The sequence below is a fragment of the Durio zibethinus genome, chromosome 1 (assembly GCF_047325235.1).
Source record: "Durio zibethinus cultivar Kanyao isolate XHJ-2024 chromosome 1, ASM4732523v1, whole genome shotgun sequence".
Classification (NCBI taxonomy): Eukaryota; Viridiplantae; Streptophyta; class Magnoliopsida; order Malvales; family Malvaceae; genus Durio; species Durio zibethinus.
This window is the reverse complement of record NC_143162.1, coordinates 32619507-32633779: the sequence shown is the minus strand read 5'-3', so window position 1 is coordinate 32633779 and position 14273 is coordinate 32619507.

Below are 14273 nucleotides of genomic sequence, written 5' to 3'. Positions count from 1 at the left end.
TGTGTGCCTTTTGATGTATATTTTGGTTATGAAAAGTTTGTACGAATAAATACAAGCAGAAAGAACCTCTTATACACGGCGTATCTGCTAATCTGAAAAGTAAAAAAAAAGGGGGGGGGGGGGGGGGGAAATGTAGCTTCTGTCAATCACAACCAGCCACTAAGAAGATAATTTTTCAGTTTTATTAGAATAAAGTACGTCTTCTGATGTATTATAAAGGGTTCCATTTTGAAAAAAAAAAAAAAAAATCACAATCCCTTAAACACAAGCCAGAAAGGATTTAATTAAAAGAGAATTAGATACTAAAGTCCTTTTAAAAAGGTCCCAAAAATCCAATGATGCCGCTTTGGAAAATAAAAAAGGTGACTTGACCATATCAAAAGAATACAATTCATGATTAATCATTTCGATAGTCAACTGATTAAATGCATCAATAAGTAGTTCCATATGCTTAAAAACTTGATTTGCATCAGTAGCAGCATTTTGCTTAGGAATAATTAATATTCTTATTTTTTAATCCACCAAAAAAAATCAGATAATAGGTAGTTTGTTTTCAGTTTTTTTGAAAATTAAAAACAAAACATGTTTGATAAATTGTTTTTATTTTTTATTTTTAAAATCTGAAAATAAATTGTTGAAAAATTTTGAAAATTGTTGACAACAAAAAATATATATGTTTTCAATTTTTTTGAAAATAATTTGACACTGTTAACATAAAAATAATATTCACGAAATTATAATTAAATCTTTGCAGTGATGTTATAATTATATTAATAAAATAATAATTTTATTTTATAAATATTATATTAATAAATAATATATTATATTATTAATATAATATTATTTATATAATAAATATAATAATATTTATTAATATACTATTAATAACAAATGGAGCTAAAAATTTTAATCACTTTTTCTTGCATATTTTTATTTTCACATTTAAAAAAAATTTTCTAACTAAATATATTTTTAAATTAAATAAATTAAAAATAAAAAAAAACAAAACTTTTAAAAATATAAAACATAAAATATAAAACACCCAATAATACCAAACTACCCCTTAAATACCAAAGAGCATAAATTTTCCAAATTGCCTGTCATTTTAAGGAGGGAGAATGAAGGCTAATCTAGCGCGTCTATTTCACCTCCTTTCATATGCTTCACATTGGAGCCATTGATAGTGGAATACACCGTCCCAAGATTGAATCTTCAAAGGCCAAAGCTTTACTTCAAATAGAATCTGTCGGCTCCCAGAAACACACAAAAAAAGGGTGTAGAATGAACAATAAATAACAAAAAGAAAAGCCAAAAAAAAGGAAATATGTAATTCATGCAAAAAACAAGTGCTCAAAATCAGTTCAAAAGTTCAACTTTTGGCTGCCCACAGTTGATGGTCTTCATCTTTCTCTGCATTTTTAATATTCCCACAGAAGATCGCCAGGAAAGAACTCAAAACTCGTCCAGGTTCAATGAACCCAACATTGTTTTTTTACTCGCTAATTGCTCATTTTCTTGGTTTTTTCTTTTAATTTTTTTCCAAAAAAAATAGGAACGGAATAAATAAACCACTACTACTACAAAAAAAAAGAAGTTTAAGTTATGCTTTCATTTTCTTAGTAAATTTATTGAGATTTGACTTGAATATTATAATCTCACATCGAAAGTTAAGTGAGTTTGAGTTTGTTTTGTATCTCACATCGGGAGTTTAATAAAGTTATAAGGAGGTTCACACTTATAAATACGATATTTTAATTTTAATTTGGTAATCTCAAATAGTTAGACATCAAGAGAATAGCTATATGAGTAGGCTATTAAAAAGGTATAATTGAGTTTTGGGTTAAGTTTTGAGCAAAGAATTTTTGGAGACTTTTCTCATTCTAAAAGTCTTATAGTTGTAAAGATTTATTTGTTAGTAGATTATGTTTGGAGTAAACCATTTTGAGTTAAGCCGAAATAAATATATCTGTGTGTTTTTATTATTGATTTGAGCTTATTATTTTGTATGTAGGTACTGTGTGTGTGTGTTGATTTTTCAACAAATGGTATCAAAGTCGAAGGTTCGAGACATGAGAAAAGCTGAATGTTTAAGACGTGGAAAGAGCATGGTTTGACACATGGGAAGAGGCAAATTTAGAGAAGCTCAATTCAATGAAGAAGTTTGAGTTCGTATTTTGAAGATTGATTTGCATGAAGTGTGAAGGCATACAGGAGAAGATGATTATGAGATTTTTATTACAGTGGAGCCAAGCATGTCTAGTAGAAAGACAGATAATTTGATGAAATTTGGGTCAAGATGGAGATTATTGAGAATAATAACTCAAATCCCATAAGAAATTTTTTTAAAAATTGGCCAGATAGTGCTTGATGGATAAAAAGACTTGCAAAATAAGAATTCTAAGAGAAAGATGATTCTTAATAGGTAAGTTTAACTTGCAGGAGAAGAATTTTAAGAAGAAAAAGATTCTTAATAGGCAAATTTGTATGGCTATAAATAGGTGAAGTCTTTACAACATTAGATATGAGAAAAAGATATAAAAGAGTTGTAGAATTTTGTGAGATAGACACCCAATAGGAGTACTGTGACTTTACATCTTATAGGTGTGTATGTTTGTTTGTGAGTGGACTAGAGGAGATTAAGAAAGTCTATTGGTATTGATTATTGAGTGGTTGATATATTTTGATGTATGTTTATAATTCTCTACAACTAGTGGATCTTGTTTCTCATCTGTGGATATAGGTTAGTTGGATCGAACCATGTTAAATTATTATTTTTTGTGTGATTGTTTAATTAGTTGATTGTTTGATTTCACTTTCGTTGGCTTGATTGAATTGAGACTTTTTAGCTTAACAAGTGATATAAGAGCGAGATTCAAGGTTTAAAGTTCGTGGGCCCAAGAGATTGTGAAGGTTCATAGGCCCAAAAGATTATGAAGCAATATTTCAAGATATCTGAAGAAAGTATGTCTAGTATGCCCATGCTTAAGTTTGAGATTTTGTTATTTGATGAAAAGAGTAATTTTATGTTATGGCAAAGTACGATTCAAGATTTGTTAGTACAACAAGGGTTGGATCAAGCATTAGAGAGTAGTAAGTCTGAGGGAATATCTGACAGTTATTGGAATAGAATTTAAAAGAAAGCTGTTGATACTATTAGATTGACGCTAGCTCCAAAAGTAAAGTATAGTGTGTTGATTGAGAGTACTCCGAAGAGTTTATGGGATAAGCTTGAAGGTATTTATACTTTGAAGCAGTTGACTAATAGATTATGTTTGAAGATGAATTTGTATTATCTAAAGATGAAAAAAGGTACGAGTCTTCATAATCACCTGAATGAGTTTAATAAATCGATTTCTTAATTGTTGACGATTTCTGTTGATGAGTTAAAAGATGAAGAGAAGGCTCTAATTTTGCTATCATTTTTATCCAAGTCTTATAAGCCTTTAGTTCAGACTTTATTGGTGAGTAAGTCTATTTTGAAGTTGGATGATGTGACGTCCTGTTGCGTCAGAACGAAAGGTTTATGGAAGCTCAGAACTCATCACTTGGGGGGAGTACACTAGCTGTAGAGGATTTTGATCGAATGAAGACTCAAAAGAGAATTGATGGATCAAGAAAAATATCCAAGTCAAGAGATAGAGATTACAGTGACATAAAATGTTTTACTATAGTGAAAAGAGACATATCTAAGTGCACTGCAGGAAGCTGAAAAGGAATATATTTGCTTTCAAAAGGGCGAATGATGAGAAGAAATCAAATGAAGAAAAGAGTGATGCTGCTGCCATTATGTCTGATGATGATGATGTTGTTTTGACAACTTGTATGAATGAAACTCAGACTTTGAAAGGTGATAAAAGTTGGGTTTTAGTTCAACTGCTACAGTTCATATTTACAATGATAGAAGTTGCTTTGTGGAGTTGGATGAGAATGAAAAGTATGAGGATATTGTGGTTCCTAACAACAAAAAGGTGCAGATTCAAGGTATTGGGAGTGTTCACCTTAGATTTCATAATGATGTTGTTAGGATACTTCATCATGTAAGGTATGCACCAAGTTATAGCTACAATTTGATTGCTTTGGGTGAGTTAACTTCTCGAAGGTACATATATTATGATAATAATGATTCATTGAAAATGTACAAGAATGGTAGTGTGATTTTACAAGAAAATAGGGTCAAAAATCACTTATATATGCTTGATGAAAACTCAGTTGCTGGGATTCCTATGATGAAAGAAAAGAAGAAAGGCAAGCGTGTCAGCTTTGCAGATGCTGTTGAATTATTTGGAGATTCAAGTTAAGGAAGGATTTGTTGAGATTTGTCTTGAATCTTATAATTCCACATCGAAAGTTAAGTGAGTTTGAGTTTATTTTGTATCCTACATTAGGAGTTTAGTAAAGTTATAAGGGGTTTTACCTTTATAAATAAGATATTTTAGTTTTAGTTTGGTAGTCCCAAATAGTTAAACATCAAGAGAATAGCTAGGTGAATAAACTATTAAAAGGGTGTAATTGAATTTTTGGTTAAGTTTTGAATAAGAAATTTTTAAAAATTTTTCTCGTTCTAAAAGTCTCACAATTGTAAAAATTTATTAGTTAGTAAATTATGTTTAAAGTAAACCGTTTTCAATTAGATCAAAATAAATATATTTATATATTTTATTTTTGATTTAAACTTATTATTTTGTATGTGGATACTGTATGTACATATTGATTTCTCAACAAAATTAACGGCTTCAACCTTTCCAGGCAACCAAACGTGGTGGTCAAAAGAGAAGCATATTCACAATACTGTTAACTTCTTCTTAGACAATATCTTATGGAATGAGCCTAGGTAGGGCAAACCTTTGATTTAACTTCAATTTAGGTTGTTGAGCTGTAACTAATGTTAGTTTGAAAGTTCCAAAAGTTAGAAACAAAGCCAAATATAGGGATATTTATAGAACTGCAATATAATTTCCACGTTTGTTTGTTTGTTACCCAAAAAGTCAGAGATGAAGCCATGGCCTCTACTTTAACTAGTTTTCCAGTCTTTGTCAAACGTTTCACACCACGAAGAAAAAAAATTTTGATTTCCTTTTGAGGTTGACATGGCTGCAAATGTAGACTGAAATGGTTGAACTTGGATGACTTGAAGGGTAACTTCACTTTTTAAGAATTCTAAGGTTTGGTACACTTTTTTCTCTATATTTATTTGGACTGTGGTGATTTGAATTTATTGGGTTTGGGGCTACGTTAATATTCCTTTTACATTTTTTTTTATGAATATTCTTTTACTCTTTTTACTATCTCCACTAACGTCTATTTTAGTGGGTCATTGGCAATCAACAGCCCACAATTACCAACAATTTGAGTAGGTGAAAATTCTTGTAAGGACAGGATGCCATGCATTTTTTTTTTTTAGGTTTTGCTAACCAGTGATCTAAGAGAATTCTTTTAATGCTAGTTAACATAGTTTCTATGTAATATCTTTGCATTTTAATAGAGTAATAGATAGTTAATATAATAATTTTAATGTGAAAAATAATATTTTTCTAATATAGTAACTCTAAAGAGTGCTTGTAGTGAACTCATTAGCAAAATTCTTTTTTCATACATATATATTTACTCTTATAACATTATCATTTAACAAGTGTTTGTACACATAATTTAGTGCCTTGAAATTAAGGAAGAAATAAAGTGTCAAAATTTAATTTTATTAAATCTAATATTGAATATAATTTTAATATTTTTTGCACAAAAAAAATAATTTTTTAATTTGATCTTAACAGCTTAATCTTGAATAAAGCGATTGGTAAATCTTTAAAACGAATACGTCTTTATATCATAGAAAAGAAACTTAAGCTATTTTCGTAGATGAAAACTTGATTACAAAAAGGTAAAAGTGAACATACCTTTAACAAAATGGTTAAAAGCTTATAATTCCTTAATTGTTGTTTGGATTTGAAAAGGCTTGATAAATCTTCAAAGAAACAATCATCGAGACTCCTTGTTCCAAGTAAATATTTAAGACTTGAGAATCTCTAAGGAGCTGAGGTTTCTCTTCTTTGGAATTTGGTTGATAATTGAGTCGTGATTCCTTTATATAGAAATGATTTAAGATTTTGGTAACTCTATATGTGTAGTATAAGGTAGGGGTGTAATTGAACCGAACTTAGTCGATACAATGAGAAATTCATATTTTAATTTTACTCAAAATTCGTTATTTGAAACTTAATTCGAGTTAAATCGAGTTTTAAATTTTAAATTCGAACTCAACTCGAGATAAAAGTCAAGTTACTTAAGTTCATTTAATTAGACTCATTTATCAAATAAAAAAATGCTTTTGATTTTCATACTCAACTTCAAGCTCAAATATTTGTGTTCGAACTTAAGCTCAAATTTATATATATATATGAGTAAAATAGTAATTTTTTAATTAAAATAATAAAAAATATATTAAAATATAAAAAATCAATTAGGTTTGCAAGCTACTCGAACTAGACATTAAGAAGGTTGAGTTTGGATCGCTCGATAAGTCGAATTATTTGAGCTCAAACTCAACTCAACAATAATAGAAGTGAATTCAAATTTTATCTAGGTCGAATCTAAATAACTTACGAGTACTGATATATTATTTACGCCTTTAACATAGGGACGATGGTTTTGGGCCAAACTAACTATAATGTAATTGGACATTAAATGAGTTTCACACAGGTAAATTTATTTAACCAATTAAATATTTAATTTAGTTAATCAAAATATTTTTACTAAATTTTTGGTGTTTAAAATTCTTCATAAGCATTTTTTAGATTACTAATAGAAGAATTTACCCAACTTCGTTGCAGAGGTAATTTTGTTCAGTATGAACAAGAAACTCAATTGAAGCATAAATTAAAAATTAAAACTTAGTTTCTAATAATAAAAACCAATAACTTTATATTTTTACAATATATTCAAACAAGAAAAAATAAAATTAAAATATAACAATCTAAATTTAATTCATAGGTATTTGTATTATCTAATAGATATCTTAAACTTAAATTACACTAATAGCCAAGTACATTTATCCAAAATTAATTAGGTTCATAGATCTCATAAATCCATGAATATAAATTTATGTGATCAATTAGATTCATTTAATTTAAGTTTGATTCATGATTATTTATATTACTCAATAGTAACTATAAATTTAGACTCAAAATATTAAAAGTTAAATAACACTAAATATGAAATACATTCAATTTTAAAAGTTAAATAACACTAAATATACATGTAAATTCAATTTTAAAAATTTTTAAAATGAAGGGTCAATCAATTAGGTAGAGGTTTTATCTTTACAACGAGTCAATTATTTACAATTATATGCCAATAAATTTATTATCTTATTACGTGCTAATGAATGTGAATGTTTTTTTTATTATTATTATTTTTTTTTATAATAATGCAAGAGAGTCTTAATTTATATGAATATATGTTACATGTAGTTTTTGCTAAACATTGAACAAACATAATTGCTCTCAAATTAACATTTAGTTGTATAGCTTGTGAAATATTAAATGATTCGTTATGAGTGTGATCTTATAAGTTATCAGGAATATATTTCAAGGCATTTTGTTTTGAAGCTTATCAAATTTGGCTTGTCTTTTTTTTTTTTTTCTATTTTATAAGATATTGACTACACAAATTGTCTATATGCATAAAATATATTATCACTTATGTGCCCAAATATAATAATGCTTATAAAATTTTTTGGTCAAAATAAAAATTATTCACAAAATAAAAAAAAAATTAATAACCAATATGAGTATAAAATGAAATTGACGAAAAAGAAAAAAAATTAGCTAAGGTGCTTCCTACCACGTCACTGATTGACCTGTCTAATGATATTATCGCATATAAACGTATTTATCCCCCTCGTATTAGATTAAGAAAGAAAGAAAAATGAATATTTATAAAAATAGTGAGATGAAAACTATTCCTTTGTCTTAAAATGATTCTAAATAGAATGAAACCAAAAGACTCAATTGCAAATTGCAGTTCACTAACAAACTCATACAAGCAAAGGCACAAACTCTTGTGACGAAACCTATTCACAAAATCGATCCCTTAGAGAATCTATTAACAAAAACATCTTGAAGCTAAAGAGAAAAATATCAATAGCTTTATGATTACAATTGAAAAAAGAGAGAAGAGAAGAAGACTTCAATGGCACAACATTGGAATTGATTTTCTCGGATTGCTCAGCTGGATAATAAACATCCTCATCTTGTTCACCCTAATTGTAGCTTTTTAATAAGAAGAATAAGATTGGTTTAAATTTATTTATGATAATTTGCAAATTTTTTATTTACAAAACCTAAACTTTTGAAAGTCATTTTTACCAAAATAAAATTCAAAATTGTAGTATTACAATTTTATTTTTAATTCATGCTTTCCCTTGTCACTAAAAATTGTGAGATATTAGAGATTTTGTGACTTAAAATAAGTTAAATGCTCACAAAATGCGAAAATTTTAGAATTAGAAAATTTTTTTTAATTTTTTCAAAAATTATTTTCAACCAATATTTGGTGTGTTTATTTATAAATTATATAAATTTTAGTTATATTATTTTTAATTAATTTTTACTTATTTTAATATATTTTTACTATATTAATTTCATGTTCTCAGTTTTGTTAAAAAAATTATTAAATTAGATTTAAACTTAATTATTTAAATAAGTTTTTTTTTTTACGAAAACCAAAAAAATTGAAAGTTCTTATTATGATATATTTATGCTAATTAAAATAATATTAACTTTGATACATTAATTTAAATTATTAATAATATAATTGATTAATATAAATGATAATAATAATATTAAGATGATATTATTAATAATTAGTTATATATAATAAAAACTAATATATTGGAGGAATTAAAATATTTTTAAAATTTAAAATTTTGAAAAAAACTAAAAAATTTCAAAGTATTTTTTATATTAGAAGGATTAAATTTCAAATTTCATATGAGTACATAGATTAAATTTCAAATTTTATACGAGTATAGGGACTAAATTTTAAATTTTGTTTGAGTATAGAAACTATTTGCATAATTTAACAATTGATTTCATCAATCCTAATTGTCATGAAGATCATGTCAATATGGTCAATGATCACGTTAATTAGTTAACGGAGATCAAGTAACAGTGTCATTAATTTGAACAACATTATTAAATTAAATTAGTACAAGACTATAATTTTTGCAAATTATTATATAAGAACTAAAGTTCAAATCTCTTATAAGTACAGAGACTAATTGTATAATTTAACCACACTAAAATATAAAATTAAAATTGTTATGGATAGTTTTTGTAACATAGGCAATTTATAATACCTCACTTAATTACATAAAATTTTGGTTACTAATTGTCAAATTTTGTAATTTATATTTTAAAATGCAAAAGGAACCAATAATAAGAGTGGCAAATTTCTTTGGTTAATGTTAGGGGCATTTGATGATCAAAAGAGTATAGTGATCTTTTTTCTTATTATAAGCTTTCAATAAATAGTCAAGGGTAATTTTGACATTTGTGCCAACCTGAACATATTCGGTGCCACATCAACTCAGCTATGTCTTTATTATCACCGATGGCCTCCTATCTCTCATTTATAAATATGAATGTCTAGGCATCATTAAGACATGTTCATCTACTCTTAATTTTTCTAACTACTCTTCTTTCGACCTCATTCATTCTAACTTGCATATCAAAGTGCAAACGTAGAGAACACTTCTTACCTTTACCTTTAACCATCTTTTTTTTCTATCTTTCCAAGAATACCCTAATATGGGAGCTCGACACAAACATTTGACATGCCAGGTAGGGGACCTCTTTCATGCACTAGCTGGGCATGAAACAAAGGAAAGACCTCTATCCCGATTGGGATGAAAATGCACAATAGCTAATACTTAAACTAACTTGCCCCACTAGAAATCGATCTAACCATAGAACAATTCTGGGCTTTGACTAAGTAGATATAGGCCATCAAACAAATGTTACAAACCATAACCCCACCACAAGCTTAAAAATGCCTGACCTAATCACTCATAGCCAATGAGCCATAGTAAGACAACCAAGTTATAAAGAGATAGAAGCCTTTTCGGCCTCTAAAGAAAAGAAGCACAATACCCTAGTTCGCCACTAATCCAATCCCAATTTAACACATGCTATGACCAAAAAATCCAAATAGACAAACTTTGAACCTTAACCAAACAAGGACATAGAAGCTTAGATACAGGTCATAGAAAAAAAGCTAAAAATAAAGGCAGTGGCATTCGAGGATAAACTTAAATTTCTTAAGACTTCACCATTTACTAAAAGGATTAAGAGAGTTATGCCTCCTAAATGGTTTAAAATGCTGACCTTAAAAACTTACGATGATACTTTCACCCCTTCAATCATTTGAAACTTTATAAGACTAACATGATGTGCAGGGTACAGATGAAGCTTTGATGTGTAAGGGCCTTACTACCACTCTAAATGGTACAGCTTGATCTTAGTACGATAGCCTGAAACCAAGGTCAATTGCAATGTTCAAAGAACTTAGCCACTGTTTTTTGTCTTGATTTGTAAATAGCTGAAGAATGAAAAAGATAACTTTGAGTTTGATGTCGATCCACCAAGGTCGCAATGAATCTTTGAAGAGCTATGTCACACATGTCACGCATTTTAACATAGAAGCTCTGCAGGTAAAAAAATGGAGCAAAATACTGTTATAACTGCCTTAAAAAGTGGACTTAATGATAGAAAGCATCTCATGAAGTTAACCTTTTCACTAAAACCATTTAAAACTCTGGCTAACATCTTATTAATAGTTAAAAAATATATAAACGTTGAAGCTACAATAAGAAATAACTGAGGTGAGAGTGGTTTATTCCCCTTTTCAATTGTAAGAAAGGAAATAATTTCTACGATCCTCTTTTAAGAGAGAGACAATATAGGGCTAGAAGCCCTAGTGGAGAAAAGAACTACACTACACTGAATACTTCATAAGAGAGGATTTTGATGCAAATTGAAAGAAATTCCAACCTTAGATGGTCGAAGCCACTAAGATAGAACATAAAAAAAGATCTAACTAAAAGATATGCTTTTTATAAGGACATATGCTATAATACTGAAAACTGTGTTGACCTAAAAAAATAAAATTGAAGCTTTGATTAGGAGAGGCCAATTGAGGAGATTTGTAGAACAATGAAGACAAAGTCAACCTAAAACAGATTATAGACTAGAACGAAAAAAGCCCATTTAAGACGAGAAATGAAGACCAAAAAATGAAAAAAAAAGTTTGAAAAGATATGAGAAAAAGATCGAATTGATAACAATAGGCCGATTGCTAGAGTGATTAATATGATTACAAGAGGTAACTTAACCTCAACTAAAAAAAAGTTCAATCCAAGCATGATCATGGCTATGGGCACTTCGACAAAGAAAAAAAAAGACTAAAAAGATGAACAAATCTTGTTTAACCTAGAAGACTTGGAAGGAATCCAACACATAAATGATGATGCCATAGTAATCACAACTATAGTAATAATTATGTGGTTAAAAAAATCTTGTTCGATAATGGAAGCTCGACTGATGACATGAACTATGGCACCATGAAGAAAATAGGAATCAGTGATCACTACAACACTAGTGGGATTTGGGAATGAGTAGGTACCAATGAAAAAAACCATCAAGTTACTAATCTCTTTGAAAACAGAATAAAAAACTATCACATTGGTCATGGAATTTATGGTTGTGGATGTCCCATCTACCTATAATATGATATTAGATTATGCAACTCATAGGTTTAACTCCCCATCTAAAAGTAAAATTTTTAACACCCAATAGGGTTGGAAAGGTTATGGGAGATCATTCTATGACACGATAATGTTATATCACAATAATGAAAGAAAATACTAGAAAATAAATTGATAGTTTGACCGAAACCGAGAGCACTGAGGAATGGCAAATAGCATAACAAAAAAGAAATAGGAAACCATAAGCAAAAATATATAACGTGAGACCAACCCGATGGAAGCATGCTCTTAAATCGCTCTGAGCTTTTAAGCTCTAACAAAAAGACATCTTTTGTTTCATTTTTAAAATTTTTGAAGTAACTCTAAATATGACTGAGCTCTTAAGTGGACATAAACAGTTACATGTCATTTAGACCGAGCTAATACACCAACCAAAATATAGTTTGAAATGAAAAATACGTACCAATTCAACCATGTATTTTAGTAAGTCACCAATAACATACTAATCATAAATTCAGAATCTATCTTTGTAGAAAATGGTCTCCACCTAACCGAACAAAAAGAGATAATTGACCAAAGACTAGACTCAGATGAATATTAACCTAAACTGATTGAAGATCTTGTAGCTATACCATTCTAGGATCATTCAATTCAACTTTTGAGAAATAATGTCGACCTATTCACCTAGACACCATTTGATATACCTAGAATTGATACCAAGATGTTGGTTCATAAACTGTTTACTAATCTTGAGGTAAAATCAGTTCTATAAAAGAAAAAAACTTTTACTCTAGAAAGATAAAGGGTTATCAATGAAGAGGTGATAGATTATTACAAGCAGGCTTTATCATAGATAACCAATATAGTCATGGTCAAAATGCATATTGAAAAATGAAAGATGTGTATTGAATTTATGGACCTAAATAAAGCATGCCTAAAAGATAACTTTTTCTTCCCTAGCATAGATTCGTTAGTGGATCATAGTGTCAAACACGACCTTCTTAACTTTATAGATGCCTATTCTAGTTACAATCAAATCAAAATACTAAAGAACAATAAGGAAAAAATAGCTTTTATTACTAAAAAAGCCTTTACTATTATAAAATGATGCCCCTCGGATTGAAAAATGTAAGGATGACCTAACAAAGGCTAGTCAATAAGGCATTTGAAAACTAGATCGACTGCAACATGGAAGTATATTAGATGACATGATAGTTAAAAGCAAAAGCTTGACTAAGCACTTAAAAAGCCTCAAAGAGACTTTTAACACCCTAAAAAAGTATAATATAAGGCTTAACCTAAGCAAATGTGCTTTCGGAGTCATGTCAGATAAGTTTCTTGATTACATGATTAATAAGAGAGGGATAAAGGAAAACCCAAAAAAAGATTAGGCAATCCTAAATATAAAGGCACCGACCTCGATAAAATAAGTACAAAAGCTAACTAGAAGAATAATCGCCCTAAACCAATTCATATCCAATTTGATAGAATAATGTCTGTCATTTTTCAAAATTTTCATAAATATTTTTGACTTCAGGTGGATCATTTAGTACCAAAAAGCCTATAAAGAAATCAAAGAGTTATTATCCTCTCCACCTATCTTGTCTAAGCCACAACCCGGTGAAATCTTAAACTTATACATGGCCATAACGGACTAGGCCATCAGTTCGATACTGGTCCAAGAAAAAGATGAAAAGCAAAGATTGATCTATTTTATGAGTAAAGAATTGATAGGCTAAAAATTAACTACAGTAGTATAAAAAAATTAGTTTATGCGATTGTCATTTTGGCCAGAAAACTCAGATTTTATTTTTAAGCCTATATGATCGATGTATTGGTCGATCAACCACTGAAATAGGTATTATAAAAGCTAAAAATGTTAGGAAGGTTAATCAAGTAGGCAGTAAAGTTCAATTAGTTTGACTTGCATATACTACCCAGGTTGACCTTGAAATCTCAAGTGCTAACAGATTTCATTGTAGAGCTCACCTCGGTTTACATTGAAAGACAACTCAAGGAAAATGAGCAAACCCTAGACCAGGAAAGTTGAAAGATTTTTGTTGATGAATTGGTCACAAATCATGGTGGAGGAGTTGGCCTTATTCTAATCAACCCGGAATGATTGCAATATCCATATGCTTTAAGATTTAAGTTAAGGTATCTAACAATGAGACGAAATATAAAGCATTGATAGCTGATTTAGGATTGGCAACTGAGCTGATTGTTTAATATATAATCATATATAGTGACTTTCAATTAGTGATCGATCAAATAAATAAGAAGTTCAAAGCTTGGGAAGAAGGAATTTAAAAATATCTAGATAAAACATTGACCTTGATGGCTAGTTTTATAAAGGTCGAGGTAAAAAATATACTAAGATTCAAAAATTCACTAATAGATTCCTTATCTAAGTTGGCTTTAGGAATGATGATAAAAAGATCAAATCAAGCCCTAGTAGAAGAATTGGAGCATAAAAGCATCGAGAAAAAGTTTGTATGGAAAATCATGAAAATAA